General features: G+C 51.9%; 1 protein-coding gene across 9 annotated transcripts in view; it reads right to left on the bottom strand.

The window, feature by feature from the left end:
• Positions 1–24716, bottom strand: part of CXXC5 (CXXC finger protein 5) — a 107450-nt gene that overhangs the window by 66636 nt on the left and 16098 nt on the right. The window contains exon 1 of one of the 9 annotated variants that reach the window (XM_054038413.1): positions 24–149. The exons of the other annotated variants lie outside the window; for them this stretch is intronic. The gene's annotated coding sequence lies outside the window, so the exon portion shown is untranslated. Of the gene's footprint in view, positions 1–23; positions 150–24716 lie in introns of those variants that run through there. 9 annotated transcript variants of the gene reach the window in all.

Genomic DNA, 24716 nt, shown 5'->3' with positions numbered 1-24716 from the left:
CACCAGCAGGAACGTGTCCATACCTTTGTCCCCTCCGACAGGCAGCTATCGAGAAAGCAACACTAAGCCATCCCCACCTCTCCTCTGCAGGGTTTGCAGCCCACACACCGGAGCACCATGGCCATGCAGGAGAGCCGAGAAGCACAGCAACACTGAGTTGTTTCATCACCAACACGTGGGAAAGCTGCAGCATCGGTCTGGTGCTGATCCACCCCAAAGGAACGCCCTGTCCCGCCTTCCCAGGGAGAGAAACTCTGCCTGGCAGACATTCCCTTGCCTGTGAAGCCAATAACCACACACTGCTGTAGCACCTTCTCTCCAGGATTGGCTGCACTATTTGGTACTGTCCCTGTCTTACAGAGAGGGATAGTGAGTGACGATGAAAACGCATGACGTGCCTCATACCCCCGGCCAGCAGTAGATCGGGGAGCAGAATCGAGCACACCAACCCCGCTGCACTAATCACTAGACCACACTGCCTCCCTGTGAGTCCATCGTCCTAAGTACGTGGATTCGGGGGGCGATTTTTCCAAACCTCTACAGCATTTTCAGGTTTGCCCAGCACTAATTAGCACACTGGCTGCCCTTCCCTGCAACCGGGTGGGAGACTGGCTCTTCACCAGCAGTGACTGCAGGGTCACACCTAACCAGGCCTTTCATACCCAGTGTTCTTAGCAGAGCCAAGAGAGCCCCCTGCATCCTCTGGTGCGAAGGCAGCACTGACACCAGGCTGGCGATGCACAGGTGCTCTCTTGCTGGGCAGCACTCTACCTGCATCAGTTGCCGAGCTGGGCTAACCAGGGAGCAGGTGGCTTGGCTCCTGCACTTGGGTGCACAAGCAATTGGTTGTTAAAGAAATCTTGCGTTAGCGCTTGGATTCATTTTCCAAGTGAGGCTCACAGTCATGTTTGTTACATGTCCAGCCAGGGTGCCACATGCAAAACACAGGGCCTGGGTCTTCACCATGCTGCACCTTAGGTCGTTTGTTACTCCAGTGCAGAGCGCTAGTATCTGGAGCATGGCAGTGTCTCCCAGTGGGTAGGGCACTGGCCTAGATGTCAGGAGACCTGGGCTCTGAGCTGCTGTGTGATCACAGCAAGTCACTTTCCCTGTCTAAGCCGGTTTCCTCTCCACCCTTTGTCTGTCTGGTCTATTTGGACTGAAAGCTTGCTGGAACAGGGACTATCTCTCGTGAGATGTTTGTAAAGCAACCAGCACAGTGAGCCCCAGATCTTGACTGGGGCCTCTAGGTGCAACCATAATGATTTGCAGTGGTGTAAATGACAGCCTAAGGTGCAAGGCAATGGAGGTTCACACCCACGTATTACACAAACCATCCGCAGCATTTAGCACCAGTTCTGTTCCATATCAAAGTGTTGTACAACCAGAAACTCCTTTGTCCTCACAACCCCCCGAGAGGATAGGCAGGCTGGCATTTTTATCCCCATGTCAGCAATGGGGAAACTGAGGCAGAGAGGCACAGTGACGTGCCCAAAGTCACACAGTTAGTGTCCGAGATGGGACCAGAGCTCAGGCATTCTTAGCTTGCATTGCTGTCCTCCCACCATAAAGCTATGCCTCTCTCATATGTTAGCTGATCCACTTCCATGCCCCAGAAAGGGGGTAGGGGTTGGAAGGGGAAGAGAAAGAGCAAGTTAATAATATGTAAAATAACCCTACGAAGGAGAAATTCAGCTGGCCTTGCCCTATAGACCATGCTCCAGTGTGTTCCACTGAAATTGCATGCTACAAACTGAAAAATGCATAGGCAAGTGTGTAACTTATTTGCACATACAGCTACCAGGACAGTGCGCACAGAGCAGGTGTTTGCTCATGCAGGTGACCATGTGGTTGCATTATCACCCTTTAGCTCCTGGAGCAATGTGTCCCTCTAGCCGCCATATGCGATATTTTCAGCCTTCAGGACATATATTCCCTGTCAGGCTGTTGAGGTTGCAAGGGGAATCCGACAGAAGCCGAACGCCTCCGGTGTGCTCACCGGCGTGTTGGCAGATTGGCATGCTGGCATTTAGCTGCCAGTCAACATTATGTCTCTTTGGGTGGAACGTAGGTGTGAAATGCACGTCAGCCCATTACACAAGTGGACAAAGAAGTGGCTCTCTGCTGTGGAGAACACACTTTACAGGGTCTTGTAACTTACCCTCTCGGCTCTGTCACCCACTCACACAGCCCCTCACAAGCACTGTCCTGCTGGGCACCACAACGCTGCAAAAAGTGCACTATACTGAAGCAGCAGTGGCTGGTTTTGTTCAGAGATGATCTCCATGGGCCCAACATGAAAGCTAATGTCTTCTGATTATCAGATCAGCTGTAACATGAACATTATGACAAAGCCCAACCTTCACAATGAAAGGACTTGTCAGAGCAGCATCCAGCCGCCAGCTGAGACATCCGGGGTGTCACTGTCAACTCACCTTGGCAATGCTGCTTCAGCGTGACCTTCACTGGATCCTCCTCCTCCTTCCCCCCTCCTCCTTCCTCTTGACGCTCTCCTTCCCCAGGGGCCTGGCCTGGTCTCCTTCTCTGTGCCTGGCCGCTGGATGACCTCCCATGCTCCCACGGTTTCATAGATTCCAAAGCCAAAGGGGAGCATTGTGATCATCCAGTTTGACCTCCCAGATAGCACAGACCAGAGACCTGCCCCACAATAATCCCTAGAGCAGATCTGTTAGACATCCATCCAATATGGATTGAAAAATTGTCAGTGATGAAGAATCCACCACGGCCCTTGGTAAATTGTACCAATGGTTAATTACCTCCCTATTAACAATGTACGCCTTATTTCCAGTCTGAATGTCTCTAGCTTCAACTCCCAGCCATTGGATTGTGTTAGACCTTCCTCTGCTAGTCTGATGAGCCCATTATTAAATATTTGTTCCCCTTGTAGGTACTTACAGACTGTGAGCAAGTCACCCTTCATCTTCTCTTTGTAAAACTAAATAGATTGAGTTCCTCAAGTCTGTCACTATAAGGCATGTTGTCTAATCCATTAATCATTCTCATGGCTCTTCTCTGAACCCTCTGCAATTTATCAACATCCTACTTGAATTGTGGGCACCAGAACTGGACACGGGATTCCAGCAATTGTTGCACCTGTCCCAACTACAGAGGTAAAATAACCTCGCTACTCCCACTGGAGATCCCCGTTTGTGCATCCCAGGATCTCATTAGCTCTTTTGGCCACAGCGTCACACTGCAAGCTCATGTTCACCTGATTATTCTGGGAAGCAGGGACTCTGAAAAAGATTTGGGGGTGGATAGAGTCCCCCATGGTGTAAGTACACCCTACGTCAGGGATACTCAGACTGAGGTACGGGAGCTGCAAGTGGCTCTTTAATGTATCTCCTGCAGCTCTTTGCAGCGCAATATTAAAACACTGTGATTTAATTATTAACCAATTTAAGTTATTAACCAATCAGGATGCCTTTACTGTGTTATTAACCAATTGTGGAATACACGGTCAGTCATTTTTCCGTGAGAATAATAGATATAAAAACAGTAAAACGAATCAATGAAGTCACATGACTGTGGCTTGTTTGGGTGATGTTGATCACTAATTTGGCTTTTGACCCACTGAGGTCTAAGAATCACTGCCCCACATTCTTTGTTCCTAGAGGCGTATACTGACATTGAGCCATATTGAAAGGCATATTGTTTGCTTGCACCCAGCTTACCAAGCACTCCTGATTCCTTTGTAACAGTGATCTACCAGGCCTTGATCCTTGTCCCACTGCTATCCTGATGACTCTTAGACCTACCTCTCCACCCCTGCCTTCTCTTCGTCCACCCAAGCCCCCAGCTCTCCCTCCTGAGTTCTATACACAGTACACAGCACAGCCTGGACCCCCCACCTTTTCCCCATACCCTCTCTACACCCTCCTTCTCCCTCGCCACTGACACCTCTGCCAGCTCTCATCAGTCCTTGGGGTTCTGTGCCTCCCCTTCCCTATCCAGCCTCTTCTCCGTCTCCATCCTTGCTCAGATCTGCCCCTTCCTCTCCATTCCTGCTGTCAAAATCCTGGCTCACACCATGGTTCTCTCCCCTGCACTCAGGCTGCTCTGCATGCCTGTGCTTTTCTGGCACTATAATCAGACTCATTTTATTATTTACTTCCACCCTTCCCACTCCCTTGGGGGCAGCGCTAGGATGCTCTGGGTCTGGCTGTAGGAGCCTGGCAGCTCCTTGGAGCAGGGGCGGTGTCTTTTTAAAACTGCCTCCCAAACACCATGCAGAATTACGGCACCCTGGCAACGCACTGCAGAGTTATTCATACGCCGGCCAAAGGTAACAGACTGCCAACCGCTATCCCCTCACAGGGCAAGTGCGACAGCACCGTGAGCCTCTGCACATCTTGCCCTGACCAGCTCAGTCTCCTTGGTCTGTTCAATTATTGGCTTCTCCGCTGAGAGAGCCAAAAGAGGAGCCCGCCAGTGCCACCTGCAATGGTGCCTTTGGTGAGGTGCCCACACTCAGCTCAGAGAAGATACCACTCCCCAGATGGCAACATCTCTTGCTCATCACTGATGGGGGCTGGACTAGAACTAGCAGCCTGGCAAGGCAAGGCGCTAGCCCACTGAATCCTTTGAACCAGCCAGTCCTGCTCCTCAGACCTCTCCACCCATTTTCCGGAAAACCCCACACCTCCCCAACCCAACCCTTGGGCACCTCCTCCAGCCTTCCTCCCTCCAGCCCCACTTCTAGCCTCACCTCCTCCCCAGATCTGGTGTGGCACGTAGGAGGAGATGAACTGCAGCCAGCTTTCCGCGTAACGTTACATCCCCTCTTAGCAGAGGAGTATATTTTCTCATAGGAGTGCTGCACTAGCCCTTCAGAGACAGAAGACAGGTCTCCGTCCCAACAAGGGGACCAATACTGCCGACCCTTAATGCTGGGTGCAGTGCTTACTGCTCAGCAGGGTCCCGCTAGCGCCAGCGGGCAGCGAGTGTTGCGAGCTCCGGCCCCACGGTGGACACACCACAAGGGAATACAAGCACATGAGGGAAGGAAGAGGAGGAGGGTTACCCCAGTGAGCCATCCTGAGATCCCCTCTATTGTCACAGCCACATCTTCGCCGTGGCACAGACTTACATTGGCCATTATTTTTCTCAATGAATATTTCAGTTTTCTTTTCAAAAAGACTGAGCAACGTCATATTCCTGACATAGAAAACACTTCTCCTCCCCTGCTTGAGTACAGACACTACTACTAACACAGGGGTTAGTAATTTTCCCCAGAGAGTAGACTGACCCCCACACACACTTCCATGTCCTTCCTCTCTCAGATCCCACACACACACACACACACACACACACACACCCCTTTGATTTAGCCAGAACGACTAAACCACTCCACAGTTATTTTCCAGATGGCCCCCATTCTGGGAGAATCCAGGAACACCCTCCTCACTCTTCCCAGCAGCTCCCTAATGGGACCGGCACAGACACCACTGTGCTTTGCTCCCATTCCATGTATGCCAGTGCGAGATGATTAGTCCCAATCGGATCCAGTCTCAAATCCCCTATTGATTTCCACATACATGCTGCCTAGGACAGCGCTCAGGCTTGGGCTGCACAGCTTCCAGATCATATTTCATGCACTAGCTGGGGGGGGGAGGGGAGGGCTGGTGCAGCCGGAGGGCTGCCCTGTGTTCATTACCCATGTGTTGATGGGGGGTTGGGGAGAGTTATGGAGTGCAAACATTCAGGACCTGCTGAGCACCCACTCCTCCCTGCATCTCTTCTCACTCACACTGGTGTGAACCAGGAGCAGTTCCACTGACTCCACTGGGGTTACCATATGTGGGATGAGAACCGTGGCCCGGCTAGACATGGCCTTGACTCTTCCTGGCCTCTCCAGGCCTTCTAAAACAGTGGTTTTCAAACTTTTTTTCTGGCGACCCAGTTGAAGAAAATTGTTGATGCCCGTGACCCAACGGAGCTGGGGATGAGGGCTTTGGGGTGTTTGTCAGGCTCAAGGCAAAGTCCCTCCAGAGGTCAGAAGCAGGATTGAAGACCATATGGAGGAGTTTCCAGGGCCTTTTATATCCTCTGCCCTGTGGAAGGACACCCCTTTGTTCTTACTGTGGAAAATCACAGCAGCAAGATGGAGTTTAGAGTCACATGGGCAAGTCAATTGTCCATGCATGACTCAGTTCTTTACCGGCCGACGCCACTGTTTACATGTTAGTTTGAACGTTCCCAGGAAAGCTCAGATATGGACTGGCGTCTACCAAAGTTCATTGTCAGTTAAATGTTTCTTGATTGGGCACTTACTGAGAATAGTCCTTTCTCAAGAAGCTGACCAAAAGCTTCACTGAGGCTACTTAGAATTAAAACACACTGAGATACAAGTACATAGCCAATATTCATAACTTTAACTACAAAAATGATACACACATACAGACAGCACAATCATAACCAGCTCTGGACAAAGGACTGAATGACCCATCCCAGCTGTGGATGTACTCCAGAGACTTGATTTGGACCTGCAGTTTATTCCGTCACTGCTACAAGCCTAAGCCAAGAACTTTGCCATTACTGTATGTAATTGATTCCATGTAACCAATTTTAGCTCTCATCTATATTTCTTTCTTTTGATGAATAAACCTTTAGATTCTAAAGGATTGGCAACAGTGTGCTTTGTGGGTAAGATCTAACTTGTATACTGACCTGGGTCTGGAGCTTGGTCCTTTGGGATCGGGAGAACCTTTTTTCTTTTACTGCGGTATTGGTTTTCATAACCAGCCATTCCCCTAACGAGTGGCACTGCTGGTGATATTGGGAAACTGGAGTGTCTAAGGGAATTGCTTGTGTGACTTATGGTTAGCCAGTGAGGTGAGACCGAAGTCCTCTCTGTTTGGCTGCTTTGGTTTGCCTTAATAGTGAAGAAACTCCAGCTTTGGGTTGTGACTGCCCTGCTCTAAACAATTTCTCCTGAATTAATACTCTCAGTTGTGCCCCGCCAGAGGCAGCATCGTTACACGGGGCTCAGGGCTGGGGCGGGGGGTTGGGGTATGGGAGTGGGTCAGGACTCTGGGCTGGGGATGAAGGCTCTGGGGTGGGGCCAGGGATGAGGAGTTTGGGGGACAGGAAGGGGCTCTGGGTTTAGGGGGGGGGGAGAAATCAGGTCTGGGGCAGGGACACGGGCTTACCTCAGGCGGCTCCTGGTCAGTGGCACAGCGGGGGGGCTAAGGCAGGCTTCCTGCCTGTCCTGGCACCACGGACCATGCTGCGCCACAGAAGCGGCCAGCAGCAGGTTCGGCTCCTAGGCGGAGGCGTGCAAGCGGCTCCGCATGGCTCTTGCCCACAGACACCGCCCCCCTCAGCTCCCATTGGCCAGTGCAGAGCCAGTGCTTGGGGCGGGGGCAGCACATGGAGCCACGTGGCCCCCCTGTCTAGGAGCCGGACCTGCTGCTGGCCACTTCCAGGGCACAGTACAGTGTTAGAACAGGTAGGGACTAGCCTGCCTTAGCCGGGCAGCACCGCCGACGGGACTTTTAACAGCCCAGTCAGCGGTGCTGACCAGAGCTGCCGCGACCCAGTGCCTTCCATTCTGCAACCCTGTACTGGGTTGCAACCTGCAGTTTGAAAATCACTACTCTAAACTGCAGCCTAAACCCCATTTCTTCCATGCTGCCGACATCCCCGGGAGCTTCTGACCAACTGCACACACCAGTATTTAATATCACCCCCTTCTCATCTTCTCTTCCCCACTGATTTCTGCACCTCAGCAGCCCAGATCCCCAGCTGATGTAAATGGGCTGTACTGATTTCCACCAACAGAGGGTCTGGCAGCAACCCTTCCATGAGTTCTAAGACAGCAGCATGAACCCGTGACACTCTTACACTGCGTTGCACTGTAAAAACAGAGAAGCCTGATCTGGATTCCCCTTACACCGATATGACTCCATGGAGGGAGTTACTCTTGATCCACACCGGAACAGGAGAGGAGTCAGGCCTAAAGAATTGTAGGATCAGGAAAAGAGCATCCGGACTAGTGCAGCAACCCTTTTAACAGCTATTGTTACTGCTTCCCCAGGTTAAAACATCCTGTGTTTGTCAACTGTGATAGTTCCGAACACCGTGGAAAGCCAAGGGAGTGAATCCAGTGTGCGTGAGAGGAAGATCAGGTCCCTCTGCCTCACAATGCTGCACCGGTGATGCTGGGGCGATGCCAAATTTTCCATAAAGGCACCTCCTGGACTCAGTCAGTCTCTCACTTTTCCCAGCAGCTCACGCTGTCTGGTTACAACCTCTCAATAATAAACGGGAGCTAAGATGTTTTCATCCCGGTGATGCACTGAGGGGAACTTACTCATTTCGTTTCAGCATACACCGCCGTACCGGCATCGCAGACACCGGTGGGCACCAGTGTAAGCCCAGGAGCAGGGATCCAGCCGGAGAGGAGAAGAGGTTTTATCTGATGAATATTCAATACGCAGCTGAAATTTCAGGTCCCCAGCTAATCCTTAAAGATCTCTGCCCCATGGGGAATCGTGAGCTAGGTTTGTGGGATAGAGGATCAGAGGAGCTCAAAATGAAAAAGACTGTATATTACAGATGATAGAGTCCGTCCCCCTGCAAGGGCAGCAGAGGGGCTCAAAGAGAGGCTGGATTTGCTTCTGTGTTCCCAAACATTCACATTTACTCCAAGTGTTTTCCAGCATTATCTGTTGAGTTAAATGTCCTTTCAGATTAGCCGCCGAGGCCCTGGACTTTCGGCGGAGTGTCAGTTATTTGGAGGATTAGGCTAGTCGCAATTACCAAGACTTCGACGCTAGTGCAGGTGAAGAGACGACAGCTGAACAGCTTCCATTTTAAAAATCCACAGCCTGTTTGCTTTGTGCACTTGACAGCACTTTGCCCCCCCACCCCACCCCCCAGCCGCACTCTTCCCCCAGTACAGTCATGCAATCAGCCAGCTTTCTTTGTTGCTTGTGTGGGTCTTTTTCACAGCAAGAGGGGAGAGAAAAAACCTCTTTTGAAATAGGAAAATGGGATCACACGGCTTGGCAGGGGGAGTCCGGGCAGGCCTAGCATATGCTGACACTGACTAGATTTCATGTGGAGGATGTCCCTTGAAGGTGAAAAATTTCACAGTTCAACTCTGCTCCTGCTGAAGACAATGGTAGACTTTCCATTAGCTTCAATCAGAGCAGGACTGGACCAGTGCCACAGAGCCGAAGAAGTTCTGTGTTTATACAGCACCTAGCTCTTGGGGTCCTGGTCCGTAACTGGGGCTCCCAGCCATTAACAAATGATAAATAAGAAGAATTTGCCTCTCCATAGAGTCTTGCAGGGTCTAGATCCTTTGAGGTGCTCGGGAGACATTTTAAACTTGAATTAATTAGTCACACTCTGGTGTGGTAACGAAGGGATGTCGAGGAATTACTTAGCTTAACACACAATAGAAATGCTGCCATCTCTGGGGTGGAACACGGCAGCTGTTCAACTCCTAACAGCAAAACTATGCCACAGTTTAGGAAAAAAGGTGTAGGATCCCAAATCCAACTGAAACCGCAAGGGGAATTTAGACAAGCACCATGGGGTGCTCGGACTTGGAATTTGGCCAGGACAACAGAGTTAATGCCTCTCCGCTTAGAACAGGGGTCTCAAACACGTGGCCCGGGGGCCGCATGCGGCCTGCAGGGTTGTTTTCTGCAGCCTGCGAGCTCCTCGCTGTCCCCCCCACAGCGTTTACCTAGAGCAGCTCCAGCACAACACGAACCGGGGGAAGGGAAGTCTCCCTGCCTGCCCTGCCCCCTACCACTCCAGGAAGAGGCCAGAACGTAGAGAAGGGGGGGGCACAGGGCTGTGTGTGTTGCTCTTGCTTCAGGCAGCGCCCCCAGCAGCTCCCATTGGCTGCAGTTCCCAGTTCCCGGCCAATGGGAGCTGCTGGGGGGGCCGCCTGAAGCAACAGCAACACACAGATCCCTGTGCCCCTCCTCCCCCAGGTTCCGGCCATTTCCCGGAGCGGTGCGGGGACAGGCAGGCAGGTGGCCTGCCCTGCCCCCGGGGCGTGTCAGGCTGGAGCCCGCCCCCTGAGCCCCTCCTGCAGCCCAACCCCCTGCTGTACCCCACACCCCTCCTGTACCCCACACCCCAACTCCCTGCCCTGAGCCCCCACCACACCCCAAACCCCTCCTGTCCTCCCTGGGGGCAGGAAGGGGGCAGAGTTGGGGTGGGGATTTCAGGGAAGGGGTTGGAATGGGGGCAGGGCCTAATGGAAGGGGTGGAGTGGGGGTGGGGCCAAGGGTGGCAGGGGGAGGTGTCAGTAATGCGGCCCTCGGCCAATGTACTAGTCCTCATGTGGCCCTAGTGGTCATTTGAGTTTGAGACCCCTGGCTTAGAACAAGGGCCAGGTGGTCTTTTAGGAGCACAAGCAGTCAGGGTTTCAGCTGCAGGTCCCGTCAGAAACACGGCACGCCCAGCAATGCAGCATCCATGTCCGAGTGACTAGCTGGGGGGGATGGTTTGGTGTTGACTCAGCAGGGGGCTCGGCGCTGACTTGGCAAGAATCGCTCCACCCATTGAATCAGCACCACCAGCGCCTGTAGTACCTGGGTCTCCCATCTGAGCACTGACCCTGCCCTCCCTCGCAAGGCGGGGGCCTGGAACCCCTCCCAGACAGCTACCCCTTGCCATGCATCGGAACTACCGGAAACCAGCAGCCTGGCCTCGAATGGACCACTGTGATTCAGGCCTGATCTGGTTACTTCCTCCTGCTCTCTCTCTGGATTCGGGAGAAGCCTCAGAGCACCGAGGCAGGCGCTGATGTGCTCCACGCCTCCCCAGGGGCATCACAGCAGCCCTGGCATGGCCCCCAGGGAGGCCAGGAACAGACCTAGCCATTGCCCGGTGCATAGGGGCCAGCTGGCACAGAATCCATCTCATGCATTGCTTTACCTCTGTCCCTGCCCCTTAGCCTACTTACCTCTGTCTTTCCGTCCCTCTCCTCCCGCCAAGCCCCCACAATACAGCGAATTCATCCCGATTTAATCTTCACAGTGCATCAGCGTGAAAAACTTTGCTGTTTTGTCTTAATCTTTACCTGAGGTCATATTTACTAATCCTTTCCCTAATCCCCCAACGCCTTCACAAATAAAAGGCCCCATCCTGCCCAGGGCTCGGAGAGAGACTGAGCCCTGAACTCCCACAGATGGTAGTGGGAGGTGAAGGGGCTCCGCACCCTGCAGGATCGGCCCTGAAAAGTTCAACCAGGGAATAAAAATAAGTCCCAGAACACATCAAACCAATGTGAAGACACAGAGGTGCTGGCGCCACTGGCTTAGTTTTCAAGGTGAAATCGTTTCTCCCCATCAAGATGGTTAATAAGTATTTATTAAAGGATCTGATTTAAAGGAACAAAAGTCTAAACACTACAAGAGAGGACCTGGAGAAACACTTGGGGAGATGTGGAACTGAGGGAGGAAGAATGAACAGCACATATTTCCCTACTCAAATCCCAGCAATTCATTTTAGCTTATGAGCTTCCAACGTTTAACGGAAGGGGACAATAAATAATCTGCTTCTTAAAAGGTACTTGGGAAAATAAGCGTGAGGCTGCATTATTGCTGCTTCTCTTAGATCATGGAAAAATACAAAGGCCTATTAGATCCTGTAGCCCCTCTGTCCCAACACATGCCATGCACCACAGCAAGGCAGGGCAGCTCCCTAGGCTGCATTCTCCAATGCAACAGCCATGGACTGCACCTGCTGTAGCTCTCTTTGGGAGATCATTCCTCAGTCCAAGAGGCCTGCGTGTTCAGAAAAGTTCCCTGATATTCTGCCAAAGTGTTTCCTTGCTCCATTTCAGCCCGTCACTCCTCGTTCTAACCCTTTGGCAATCAATCCCCCCGCTCCAATGATGCTTTAAATATTTATCCAGCGCACAACCGCTTCAGCAGGACGGGTCGGGGGAGCCGCACCTCAGAACACCCCACAGCCCTCACCACAGAGGGCGCAGAGCCCTGTTCAAATCCCTTCTCTCCCTTCGTTGGAATCTGCTGAGAGACTCAAACCAGAGGTCTCCCATATCCTGGGGAGCACCCTACCACTGGGCTGGATGACAGGAGGGCGCGCCTGCCCCTCCCTCCCCCCACCCCAGCTATTTGGTGTGAATTCACCTCAAGGGCCCGATCCACTACATCTGCAGGATCGGGCCCCGCAATGCCTTAGGCAGCCAGCACTAAAAGACAAAAGCAGGACACAGGCAGGAGCTCCACCCCCTCTGTGGCACTGCTCCCTGCCCGCACCCTTACCCCAAGGCCCTGCCCCTGGACGAGCCAGAAGCCAGAGCCAGGCTGCTGTGGGGAGCCCCAAACGCTCCACCTACCCTGGGCGGGGGCGGGGGTGCTCAAGAGCAGCCCCCGACCCATATACCCATCCCCAGGGCAAGCTGCCCAGGCAGGTGGAGGGTCTGGGACATTTGTATACACCTCTCCCACCTGCATCCTAGGGTCTGTGTGCTCCCCTCCTTTACCCCTCCCCCCCACCCTAGGGTCCACGCACTCCCCTCTCCATGCCCTCCCCCAGTCCTAGGATCTATGCATACACCTCCCCCTGCCCATCATCCTATGATCTTTGTATGTTCTGGTCTCCTTCCTATAGCGATATCCTTGGAAGAGGACAAGCCTCCAGTCCTCTCGCTGGCATGCAGTTAATGCACACCACTAACTCCCAACTAGCATTAACAGGAATGTCACAGAGAAGGGAATGTCTAGAACTGGGACTCTCGAGCTCTATTCCCAGTGCAGCCACTGATTCACTGTGATGCCCCTCGGCAAACAACTTTCTGTGCCTCGGTTTCCCCATCTGAAAATAGCACTACTTCGCTATCACAAAAGGCAAGGCACTGTCAGGGGGCTAGAGAAGTGTTAATCCCATTGGACAAGGCACTGGTGAGACCTCATCTGGAATCCTGTGTGCAGTGCTGGGCACCCATAATCAGGCAAGGTGAATTCACACAGGAGCAGGTGCAGAGAAGAGCTATTGGGATAATCAGGGGAATGGAGGACCTCTCTTATGGGACAAGACTGGAAGAGCTTGGTTGGTTTAGTCTCTCAAAAAGAAGGCTGAGAGGATCGGATTGCTCTATAAAATGCACAAGGGAGTAAAAACCAGTGAGGGAGAAGAGCTATGGAAGCTGAAGGACCTTGGTGGCACAAGAACAAATGGGTATAAACTGACCCTGACCAAATTCAGGCTGGAAATGAGAAGGTTTCTAACCATCAGAGGGGTGAGGTTCTGGATTTATGGAGACAAACAAACAACTTAATTGTCTTTAAGAGAGAGCTGGTGAGGGTGGAGGGCAGTGTTTGGCAGCCCTGGGGCTCGCGTCTGGTTTATGTCTGATGTTCCTAACGCTCATGTTTCAGGGCATCAGCCAGCCACCTCGGGGCTCAGGAAGGGATGTTTTCCCCCTCACATGGTGGGGGGGGTTTGGTCTCCTTCCTCTGAAGCAACAGAGCTGAAAAAGAGACATTAGGCAGGGTTGGCCAGGACTCTGAGCAGTCTCTCTCTCAGCTGCTTGGCTCTTGCTCCCAGGCTCTGGATCTAACTGATCGCTGTATATGGGGTAAGGTAGGAATTTTTCCCCAGCTCAGGCTGGCAGTGACCTTGGAGGTTTTCACCTTCCTCTGTGGCGTGGGGGTTTGCGCTAGTTTGGGGTCCATCAGTCCAGCTCACAGCTCCCTGATGCCATAGGGGGCCAAGCTGGGGGAATTAGCCCATCCCCTCCATGCCAGCCAGCCCAGCTGGGAGATCAAACTGCCCCTTGAGACATCTGTACAGACAGCCACACCCCCGCAAGCCATGGCCTAGCCCTTGGCATTCTGCTCTCCCCAGTGCACCTCCCAGCCCTCCGGCCTGTTGCACAGAGCCGCAATGACTTTCTTTTTTAACTGTGCAAACTAAATCATTCTGTCAGCATCCCTGCAAGGATCCGAGCAGACTCACCGGGCGAGACAGCGCGCGCTTGGACAGACCCGCTGGCCGGCACGGCAGGCTGGAATTTGCAAGCTGTCCTGATTCATTAAGGCGCTAACACCGCACGCCTCACTGCTGCAGCGCTCCCCTGGCCAAACAAAATGGTGGCAACGGGCGACAATCCTAGCAGCTAGCGTGCCCTGCTCCCTCTCCGAAAGCAATCCGATACCACTCCCCCCACCCCCAGCCCCTTCTCAGCCTCCCCCCACCCGCCACGCAGGACAGGAACAAGGAAACCAGCCACCACATTTGGGGGTGACTGTAGAGAAATGAGCATGGATTTCCCCTACGCTGCGGCCACTGGTGAGCGGAGGGAGCAGGCCAGCTGAGCGGAGGGAGCCATGCGGCTAGGAGAGAACTCTATTTTATCGACTGCTGGAGCGGAGGCCGGGGTAAATGGGGGGGTGCGGACGTGCAGCCAGTGCCCCAGGTGCCCGGAGCTGGCACACCAGCCTTTTAAAACCTGTACCAGATGGGAGTCATTTTCCCCCCCTGCTTTAAATAGCCTCTGAAGCTGAGCCAGGAACAGTTTGTTCGACAAACTCCAGGTCCCCTGCTGCCCACCTCCAGCTCAGTGCTTGGGGCGCGGCGCAGAGCTGGCCATTAGCACCGGGGTGGGCGGAGGAGATTTTGGAGAAGGACTCTGGTTCCAAGTGGATCCTGCAAATGCTAGTTCAGGGGAGCAGACAGATAAACCTAGCCGGTTAGCAACTAGCCCTCTCACACACACCCCCCCCAATATCTGAGCATCAAGGGATGGGGCAGCGGGAGCCCCACAATGATTAGCAATATGAGGCATCAAGTGCTGAGACAGAGATTTAAAGGGGCACATATAAGAAGGGACACTCTTCCCCTGGGCATGCCCCGGAATTTACCTGCCTTCAATGGGCATCAAATCCCCCCGGGGAGCCAGGCCTGCCAAATACACAGGCCTCGCCCACTTGAGCCGAGGGAGAACTCCCTTAGTGAACACTTCTAGCAGGTCCAGATCCTCTCTGTGGGCCAACCACTAAGAGGCAACATTGCTCACCTCCACACACAGGCAGCCTCCAGCCGAGGCCCTCTGGTACGGGGAGCGGACCCAGGGTGATCCTTACCTGGTGCCAGGCGCTGCCGTGCCAGTGGCTCTGATGGAGCCCCAGCGACTGGCCCGACGCCTCTGTAATTCAGCTGTCCCCCTGCCTCGCAGACCCTTATCCCTGTGGTGACACTGTTCTGCCCAAGTTGTAGAGATTAGAGCCTTGATCCGGATCTTAGCTCTGGCGGTGTAAATCCGGAGGCGCAGCACTCAAGCCAGCGGCGTTCTGCCGATGGACACCACAGTAACTGACAGCAGCAGTCCCCTGGTTCTGGAGCCAGGATCAGTGTGACAAGCACACAACTGTACTGATCCATTCCTGAGTTGAACACCTCTCTCAGGGCCTGATCCTGCCTCCAGCTAAGTCAACAAGAGCAGTGCCAATCACTCCCCCTGGAGCAAGACTGGAGGCCAAATGCCCCCTTTTCTACCAAGAACTAATCTCACTTCCCTTAACCCTTTCCTTACCCCTCTGTTCCACCATACCTGGTGTCAGCCCTGGTACCCTCCCCAGGGCAGCACCCTCCCCATGGCAGCAATCCCCTGCCTGTGGCATGCTATCCAACCAGCACGGTGTTCTTGCTAGGTATCTAACAAGGGTCTGATGAGACAGCAGTGTCTCATGCTACACTTTTTCCTCTAACAAATCAGTCTCCTGCCTAGTTTTCCTGCTGCTGTCTCCATAATATTCCGCATGCACGCACGCAATAACCTCCAAATCTTTCCCCTGATCAGCGCCAGGAAGAACCCCGTAGACGAGTGATAATTTAATTAGCAGGTTCATAAAAGGGTGAGTGCGTCTAACAAATCGGAATGAAGTTTTCAAAGCCGCGATAAAGAACATTGATGAGGGAAGCCGTGGACATCAGAAAAGCTTTTTGATAGCGTGCCGCACAAAAGACTAATCTACAAGGTCAGTAAGTACGGTATAGAGGGTGAGCTACTTGAGTGGATAAAGGGCTAGCTTTGAATTCAAAGACCCAGTTTCCTTGTGAGTGCTAATAGTTTGGGAAGGAGGGAGGTGAGTATTGGAGCATCGCAACGATCAGCATTAGGACCATTTTTTTTGCGCTCGCTTTGTCAAGGACCCGGAGGAAGTACAGCGCAGCGAGGGGGTGGTGTTAGCAGAGGACATGGAGTCAGGGCAGGCAGTCATGTTCAAGGAGGCCAGAGAGGAGCCCAGGCAAGCAGACAAGTTGATTCTGCAAGTGACCACAGAGCAAAGAAAGGCAGCGCGGCTGGGACAGATGGGAAGGGAGAAGGATAGGCTTGGGAGTGGGAGGGAGGTCAGACCCAGAGCAGCAGAAGGAAAAAGGAAAGCCAGAGCCCTTAGCATAGGACATATCTCCTGCCTAGAGAGTCTGGGACAGTGGGCATGTGAAGGGTGGCTCTTCCTAGGCTGTTAGGGGCTGAACACCCCCCTCCCACATGTGCCATTTCACCTGATCCAGAGAGCCAGGAGGCTCCTGTGCTTAAGGGACTAGCCAGGAGATCTAGTTCAATTCTCAGCTCTGCCCCAGCCTCCCTGTGTGACACGGGCAAGTCATTTATCTCTGTGCCTCAGTTCCCCCTCTCTGAATTTGGGAACGACCCTCCTTGGTCTGTCTTGATCATACGCTCTTTGAGTCCAGGATTGTTTCTTACTGGACACTTAGTGCCCAAAACCCAGGGACCCCATCTGCAGTGAAGTCTCTGACTTGTCTTCTGATCCCCACATCACAAGAGATTTACACTCTCATACAGGGGATGCACAGAAAGCCCACGGATTGGCTGCAATATACTAACTGCCTAGGATAAAGGCAGCACTTCTAAAGAGTGCAAAGCCACAGCACCTCTCAGGGGCGGCTCCCTGGTGCCCTAGATAAAGACTCCTACAGTAGGTTGGATGAAAGGGTGGGCCACAGACCCCCGCTGGGGAAGGTGGAGCAGTCGGGAGTGTGCTGAAGCAGCACAGTGCCTCTGGAGACCACAAGGGGGTGCCATCACTGTGCCAGCTTGGAAGGGAAAGTGGTGTTCCAGCTCCTTCATGCCCCCACCTGCAGAGTCTAGCCCAGTGGTGGGCAACCTGCGGCCCATCAGAGCAAGCCACTGGCGGGCCCCAGACCATTTGTTTACATTTGCATGGCCGCCCGCAGCTCCCAGTGGCTGCAGTTCGCTATTCCCAGCTAATGGGAGCTGCGGGAAGCGGTGCGGGCCTGGCCACCGTTTCCCACAGCTCCCATTGGCCGAGAACAGCGGACCGCGGCCACTGGGAGCTACAGGCAGCCATGCAAATGTAAACAAACGGTCTGGTTGCCTGCCAGTGGCTTGCTCTGCTGGGCCGCAGGTTGCCCACCACTGGGCTAGCCCCAGCAATGGCATGGCAGGAGGGTCGCAAGGTGCTGGGGGAGAAGCTCTCTACATCAGAACTCTCCCTGGTGCATGTGCCGAAACCCCTGTGCAGAACATGGCCTTTGAGCGACAAAGTACCACACTCAAGAGCTGCATCTAAAACACACGCACGTCACATAGAAAACGGGCCTGATTGTTAAAGACAAAGCACACACTGCGTGCGATTTGCATGTGCATTTACTGCAATCAGGCACACAAATAACCAGAGCCAATGATTTGTGCATGCAATTCCTGATTTATATGCACAATCACTTAAACTGCACAGGCAATTTCAAATATAAACCCAGGATGTGATATGATTCTATATTGTGGCACACACACACAGCAGGGAATATAAATAGCCTTATTGAATAATGGTCCCAGGAAATCCTTCTTGTGCTTTGCAAAGAGCCAGACAATGAGCCCATATTTGGAATGCTTTGAATACTTTCTGGTCATCAGTTAGAGAGATGAAGAAGGTAAAGCAGAGGGCAACCACAACAATGCCACCCAGAGGCAGCAATCTTCACGCATTTATAGAGGTTACAGCAACTAGGTCAAAAGTGTCCAGAAACAAAGAACAAAAGGCTCGTCTACGGGAAGAGCCATGCAGAGATGGACCCAAATTCAGGTGCCAGCCAGGCAACAGCCTAGGGCACAGTGGCGACAGCATGCAGGTGGGCACACACCCTGGTGCTCTCTACTGACCCCATCCAGATCAGGAGCACTGCTGGCAGGCTCTGAAAGGAGCTGCTCCTGCCCCACGCTGTGCAGAGCCCGGAGAGATGAGGAAGGAAAATGTAGTCCCCAAGGGCTGGCCTGTTCTCCCGTGGGAGTGACCATAGAGCGAGGAGAAGACAACACAGACAGTACAGATTTGCTTCCTGCCGCCCCGACCTGTCCAACGTTTCCTACGCACGACGTACGTGACCGTGTCACCCATGCTGAGTGTGTATTACGCATCCCCCCGCTCACCAGTGGTTACAAGTGCACGGACTGTATGTGCTGGGCCAGATCTTCATCTAGGGTTGCCAAGTTGGTAATATTTAAAAACCGGACACTCCTGCAGGAGAGCCAGAACCTCCCCTGCCCTGCCTCTTCCTGCCCAAGGCCCTACCCTCTGTCCACTCCTCTTCCCCGCTCCCTCCTGTCGCATGCTGCTTTTCCCCTCTCCCCCACCTCTGCCCCACCTGGGTCAGGAGGGACTCGCCTGCAGAGCCGGGGCTGGGAGCTGCCCAACACAGGTAGGAAGCGGCCCCAGCTGAGTGAGGCCTGGAGCGGGTGATGACTCACCACCTCCCCGCCTCCTCTGACCACAGGAACTGGACATTGGGTGTCCGGTCAGTAGATCTGACCGGGCACTGTCGGGTCCCCTTTTCGACCAGACTTTCTGGTCAAAAACCGAGCACCTGGTCACCCTATCCTCATCTAGTGTAAACCAACAAAACGCCGCTGAGGTCAATGGAACTACACTGCCCCTGGCTCTCTAGGTACAATAAAAGTGGCATGGCCCAATGGATAGGGCTGGGCTTACCTCCTTGTTCTGGGCCACCATAATGGCAGTTTTTAAGCCAAAGCCCTCATCGAAATCAAACAGGGGGATGGCCTAAAAAAAAAAAAAAAATCAATGGGGCTATGGCCCAGCTGCTGCCAACTCACCGTGTGACCCAGGACAAGTCAGTTGCCTTCTGTGTGCTTTGGTTTCCGCAGCTGTGAAACAGGGCTCACAATAATGTAAAGAGCTTTGAGATGTAAGGTGCAACTAAGGACTCAGTGGGGTTTCTATTTCTACTCAAAGCTCTCCAGGGCTCCCACAGCTGGGATGCTGATGAGTGGCAACAGATGCCAAACTTCCAAGTAGCAGTCATTCCCCCATTCCCAAATATAATTTTTATATACATATAAACTTTTTAAAAGCACATTTTCCCATTGTGTTTCTAGGCCGGCTCTGTCAACAGCCTAGCAGGCTACCACACCATCCATCAAATCCTAATACAATTCTGGTGAGTTGGAGCACAGATTCTGTAATTTATAGGAAGACTGTCATTCTCAAAACAAAAAATCCCTAGAAACCCAGCACATTCAGAGTTAAGGTGAAATTTAAATGAAACCCAAAGATGGGAAAGAATGAAAATCCACTTAAGATACTCAAACTGCCTTAACTCTGCCCCATTAGTGGCGCCTGCCTCCGAACTTCCCTGCTTTGATCCTTTCATACTTAGCTCCTGCAGGCTTTCACTCACACCATGAAGATGTGTTTGTTATCATGAGGATCAAGGACATTTTCTAAGGGCTTTGAGAGGTTTGCACAGATCTACATTACAAAGTTAGCTGGCATAGCTATGTCAGCTAGGCATGTGAAAAAATCACCCCCAGCCTGACATAGCTACGTGGCAAAAGCCCTAGTGTAGACACAGTTATACCAGCAAAACAATCCTTTAGCCGGAAACAGCTTATGTCAGCAGGGGAGGTCGTTTAACTAAGCCAATTCCTTTCACCGGTATAACCGGCGTCTTCACTAGGGGGCTCTTCCGGCATAGCTACACCGGTACGGCTGTGCCAGCAAAGCCTTTGTAGTGTAGACAAGCCCTTACTCAAACTGCTGGAACAAACTATCAAGGCAAGTGGTGGATTCTCCATCTCTTCAGCTCCAGACTGGCTGCCTGTCTGGAAGATGCTTCAGCCAAACACAAGTTACATGGCTCAATAAAGGGGTAACTGGGTGAAATGTGATGGACGGTGATATACAGGAGGCCAGATGAGATGATCTAATGGTCCCTTCTGTGAATCTAGAAGCACCACCAACCCTTTAATGACCACAGGAATCAGGTCCTCAGGTTTCCATTTTATCCAGGAGACAGCACCTTGGGCGTTCATTCTTCTCTAGTGATTCTGAGGGGGATCACCCCATCTACTGAACCACAAACACTACTTCCAGCGGCAGCAGCAGCATGGGCTTTCCTTGGAGATCTCTCCTCCATGAGCTGACCTAGCCTGATCCTGCTTAGCTAGAGAGATGAGCAGGGCCCACAGGGGTACAGCAGCTGCACACGAACCAAGGGGGCAGAAATGCAGTAGTTGGGTGACATTCTAGGGCACTGAAATGTCAAATACAGGCCTAACTTTGAATACATAGGGCCAGAGCCATAGCTGATGTAAATCAGCAGCACGCCACCGAAGCTAAAGGAGCTGTACTGATTTACACCAGTAAATATGATCCCTTATGTGCACTGGGACTGACAATACCAAACTGTCCCTTACAACTCAGAAATCCTTGAAAAACTAATGCACCCTGAGAGTTCTAGTCTACATGTAAACCATATTCTAAAATCAGAACCACTGAGCAGCAAGAACCAGGCACTGACATGTCTGCTCAGTGCAATTACAGATGCAAGACTGCAACTAACAAATTAAAGAAGCCCACACAGAAAGAGTCTTGAGAAAACCCTAACGGAAGCATTTCAGCTCACACCCACACCTAATGGTAGGGCTGGGAAGTCAGCACTGGGAACATCCTGAGAGCAGCAGAACCAGCAGCATTCAGGAAAAGGCTCAGAGCAGCCGTAGTGAAGGAGCATTAGAGATGCATGGTCTCACGGGGAAGACAAAAGGATGATCAGGGTGAAGGATAGAGGCATCTACTGCATATGTGACGGAGGTGAATGACAGGTTAAATAACAGAGGAATGAAAAGAATGGAGGAACGGTGTTCAAAAGAGAAACTCCCAGTGGAGAACATCAACAGCTGGAGTGGAGACAAGAGGTGGATGATTAGGGTTGAAGGAGACCTATAAAAGCCAGGTATGTGCAAAAGCAAAGCAACACCCATCACATGGGAGGGTGAGGTGGAGAATGACTGAGAACCGGGGGAAAAGGTCTGGGAATGAGAACACAAAATTAAAGAAAAAGAAGCCTGAAAAGTAACTGAAAATCATGATGAACTGGAATGGGAACTGCTTTAGCCCAGACAAGGTTTAAAGGCCCAAATTCAAACACCATACAGCCACCACCCAAGTGCCGAGGGAATCACTTCCTTGGATTGCTAGATGGCCATCTGACGTCATGCTAATCAAGGACTTTAAAAGCTGCGCTTAAGGAAACTGAAGTCAAGGGAGGTCAGAGTCCAGGATGGGAGTGCATCAAGACCTCAGCGCACTGGGGCAAAATCAGCCCTGGGGCATGTGGATGCAATTCTTGTTTGTTGCAATGACATTGTGCAGGCTTATGCCAGGCCAAATGGGTCTAAAAATTACTGGGCCTAATTCTGCTCTCAGTTACGCTGGCATAAATCTGAAGCAAATCCATAGCACTCAGTGGAGTTACTCTGGATTTACACCTGTGAGCAGAACTGGATCCATGGCCCGCGGGATAAGATCACATGCATCTCTAGGGCCCCTGTAGAAATATCTTGGCAATTCAAATATAGTTTGCCAGTTGTAACCTCAACCACCAACCAGTGGGGCCCAGAAATTATTTTCAGGGGCGGATTCTGTTCCTACAGCTCAATAAATCAGGAATCACTCCAATGGCATCAGTGGAGTTACACCACTGGAAAATTGGCATAAGTGAGAGCAGAATCAAGCCCCTAGGATGGATCTGAAGCGTGACATAGAAATGGAAGGCTCCATGTCTCACAATGACGTGCCAGGGATGTTTATTACCCACTACATTCTCTAGCTAGAGAACTAGCGCTTGCTCTTGACAAGAGACAGATTCAGTGGTCTAGGTTCTTTTCCGTCTCTAACTTTTATGACTTCTAAGAGCTTAAATGGGAAGATGCAACATCCCAGCATAAGCATCATCCAGAGAGGAAGAGGAGGGATGGCGGACATTATAAACTCCCAGAGTCCTGTGCTCACAATCTGGCTACATCAGTGGTAACCCGAAGTTCCAACTGTTTGCAATTTAGTGACGATATTTGCTATAAAGTGGGGCTCTCTTTGACAAGTGACTATAAAAATGGCATTGGGGTAGCCATGTTTGTTGGCTCATAGATCCCATATGAAATCTTCTCACCTGACACATAAAAAGGTGGCATTTCCCTTCTGATGCACCATCCCCAGTAACAATGATTTTTCTGGCCAAATTATATCCTGATTGGCAGCTGTGCCTTTAGTAGCACTGCATAAGCGTGAAGGAATCCAGAATGTGGCTGTTAAAGAAGCAGTTTATGATTCCGAGTGATGATACACAGGAAGGGGAGAACCCAGCTTGACTCTCAGATCCCAGGGGAAGTTGCAGGGCTGGAGACTAGGGAAAAAAAAAAACTTTTTATTTGTAAAATGGGTACATCTAAGATGGAATCAAAGGGACAGATGCCGGAGCCTCTTACAGAGTCACTTTTCAAACATTTTAAATCCTTTGTATTAATTATCCAGAAAGGATTACACTTTCCAATCAAGGCAAAGCACAAAAGGAGCACCCTTTGATGAGACCAAGATGAGTCCAGGGAGCTGGGTGAGAAAGATCACTGACCATGTGACAGACAAAAGGAGAAGAAAAAATATGGAATGAGAGGAGAGATTACAGGCCACGAGACCCAGAAGAAAATAGATTAAAGCAATTCTGCAGCACGCGTTTGCTAGGGGAATCACTTTTTCACACACCAATCCTCATTCTGATCTTATTTGTGCCAGTATAGATCAGGAGTAACCCTAATTAAGGCAATGGGGTAAACCTGGTGTATGTCTCAGAATCAAGCCTTTGGTTTATCTCTGAAAACTAATTTTGGAGTGTTCCAAACCTCAGTGGTTAACCCAATATGGTATGTAGGCTGATCCAACCACTTCCATAGAATACACGGGTTCCCCTTTGCTTCATTCTGCTGCTTTAAAAAGTTGTGACCTTAAAATCCTTTTCTACTTCTAATAACAGGCTGCCCCGTGCATTGATATGGATTGTCACAGAAGACTCTGCGTTGCCATCCGCCTGCTTCCCCAACATAGGGAAGGGCAGTGTGAGAAAAGAATGCTCGGCGTGTGACAACTGACAATGCTCTCAGGGCCAATACCCACTGCCCCCAAAGACCAGAGGCACCCCAAGAAGAGAGGACTTTTAAGAATGTGCCTGATACACCATGCAGCACTCCCCTGCACTGCACCAACTGGGATGTGTGTGGAGCTCAGAGCAGGGTGAACTGAGAGGTGATGTGTAAGTCATAGCAGGTAAATGGGTTCAAAAGCTTCTGTAACATATACATGTCTGAAGATTAAACCTAATAGCCTGGCTGAGAAAGACATGTGCTCACACAAAACCCAACCCCACACCTGTTTGATTTACAGGCTCACATCTCCTCTCTCCCACCAATAGATCAATCCTGACACCTCCCAGCATAGACACAGAGTAAATACATTCTGGGCTCTCCCACCACCCCCTAATAACTGAACCTACTGCTTTGCTCCACACCTCTATGAATGAATTCTGGGCTCACCCTCTGCAAACCCCCCCCCACAAAATAAATGAAATCTGTCCCCCAATCCAAGACTGAGGCTCCCCCATCACAGAACAACGCCGCTCTGGGGCTGCAGAGCTCCGGGGCACACAGGATACCCTGGGCTTAAGAGAAACACTTTCTGAGGATCATAGATGCTAAGGCCAGAAGGGACCATGATGATCATCCCATCTGACCTCCTGCATCAAGCCTCCATCCCTTCCAGTCGAGCAAGAGCAGCTCTCCCCCGCACGGGCCACTCTGTTCCTTGCTCCCCGTTTACCTGCAGAGAAATCACTGGCTCCCCGGGCCCTGCCCAGCCAGCTCGCTCAGGCAACACCCAGCGCAGGTAGGCAGGAGGGGAAGCCGGTCCTGCCCCAACATGGGCAGAGAAGCAACGAGCACAAGAGTCACAAAGAACCTTCCCCTCCTTTAACCGCAGCTCCGAACGGGGTGCAAGCCATACCGGCTCAGAGCCCCTTCGGGCTGGACTCGGCTTCACGTACACCATTGTTACGCTGATGTAGGGTGACCAGAGAGCAAGTGTGAAAAATCGGGACGGGGTGGGGGGTAATAGGATCCTATATAAAAAAAAGACCCCAAAATCGGGACTGTCCCTATAAAATCGGGACATCTGGTCACCCTACGCTGATGCCACTTGGCCTGGCGTCGGCACAGTCGCCGCTGATTGCTGCCATGGGGAGTGAGATCTGCCACAGCCTCTGCTGACCCCTTCACACGCACTGGCTGCCCTGGGACCTGCCCCTTGTCCACATCACCTTGGAGTCGGACCCCAAAGCTCTGAGCAGATTCCATTGTTTCCTCCCTCTCT

This window comes from Malaclemys terrapin, chromosome 8 (genome assembly GCF_027887155.1).
Source record: "Malaclemys terrapin pileata isolate rMalTer1 chromosome 8, rMalTer1.hap1, whole genome shotgun sequence".
Classification (NCBI taxonomy): Eukaryota; Metazoa; Chordata; order Testudines; family Emydidae; genus Malaclemys; species Malaclemys terrapin.
The sequence above is the reverse complement of the archived record's forward strand: the minus strand, read 5'-3'. Positions and strand labels throughout refer to the sequence as shown.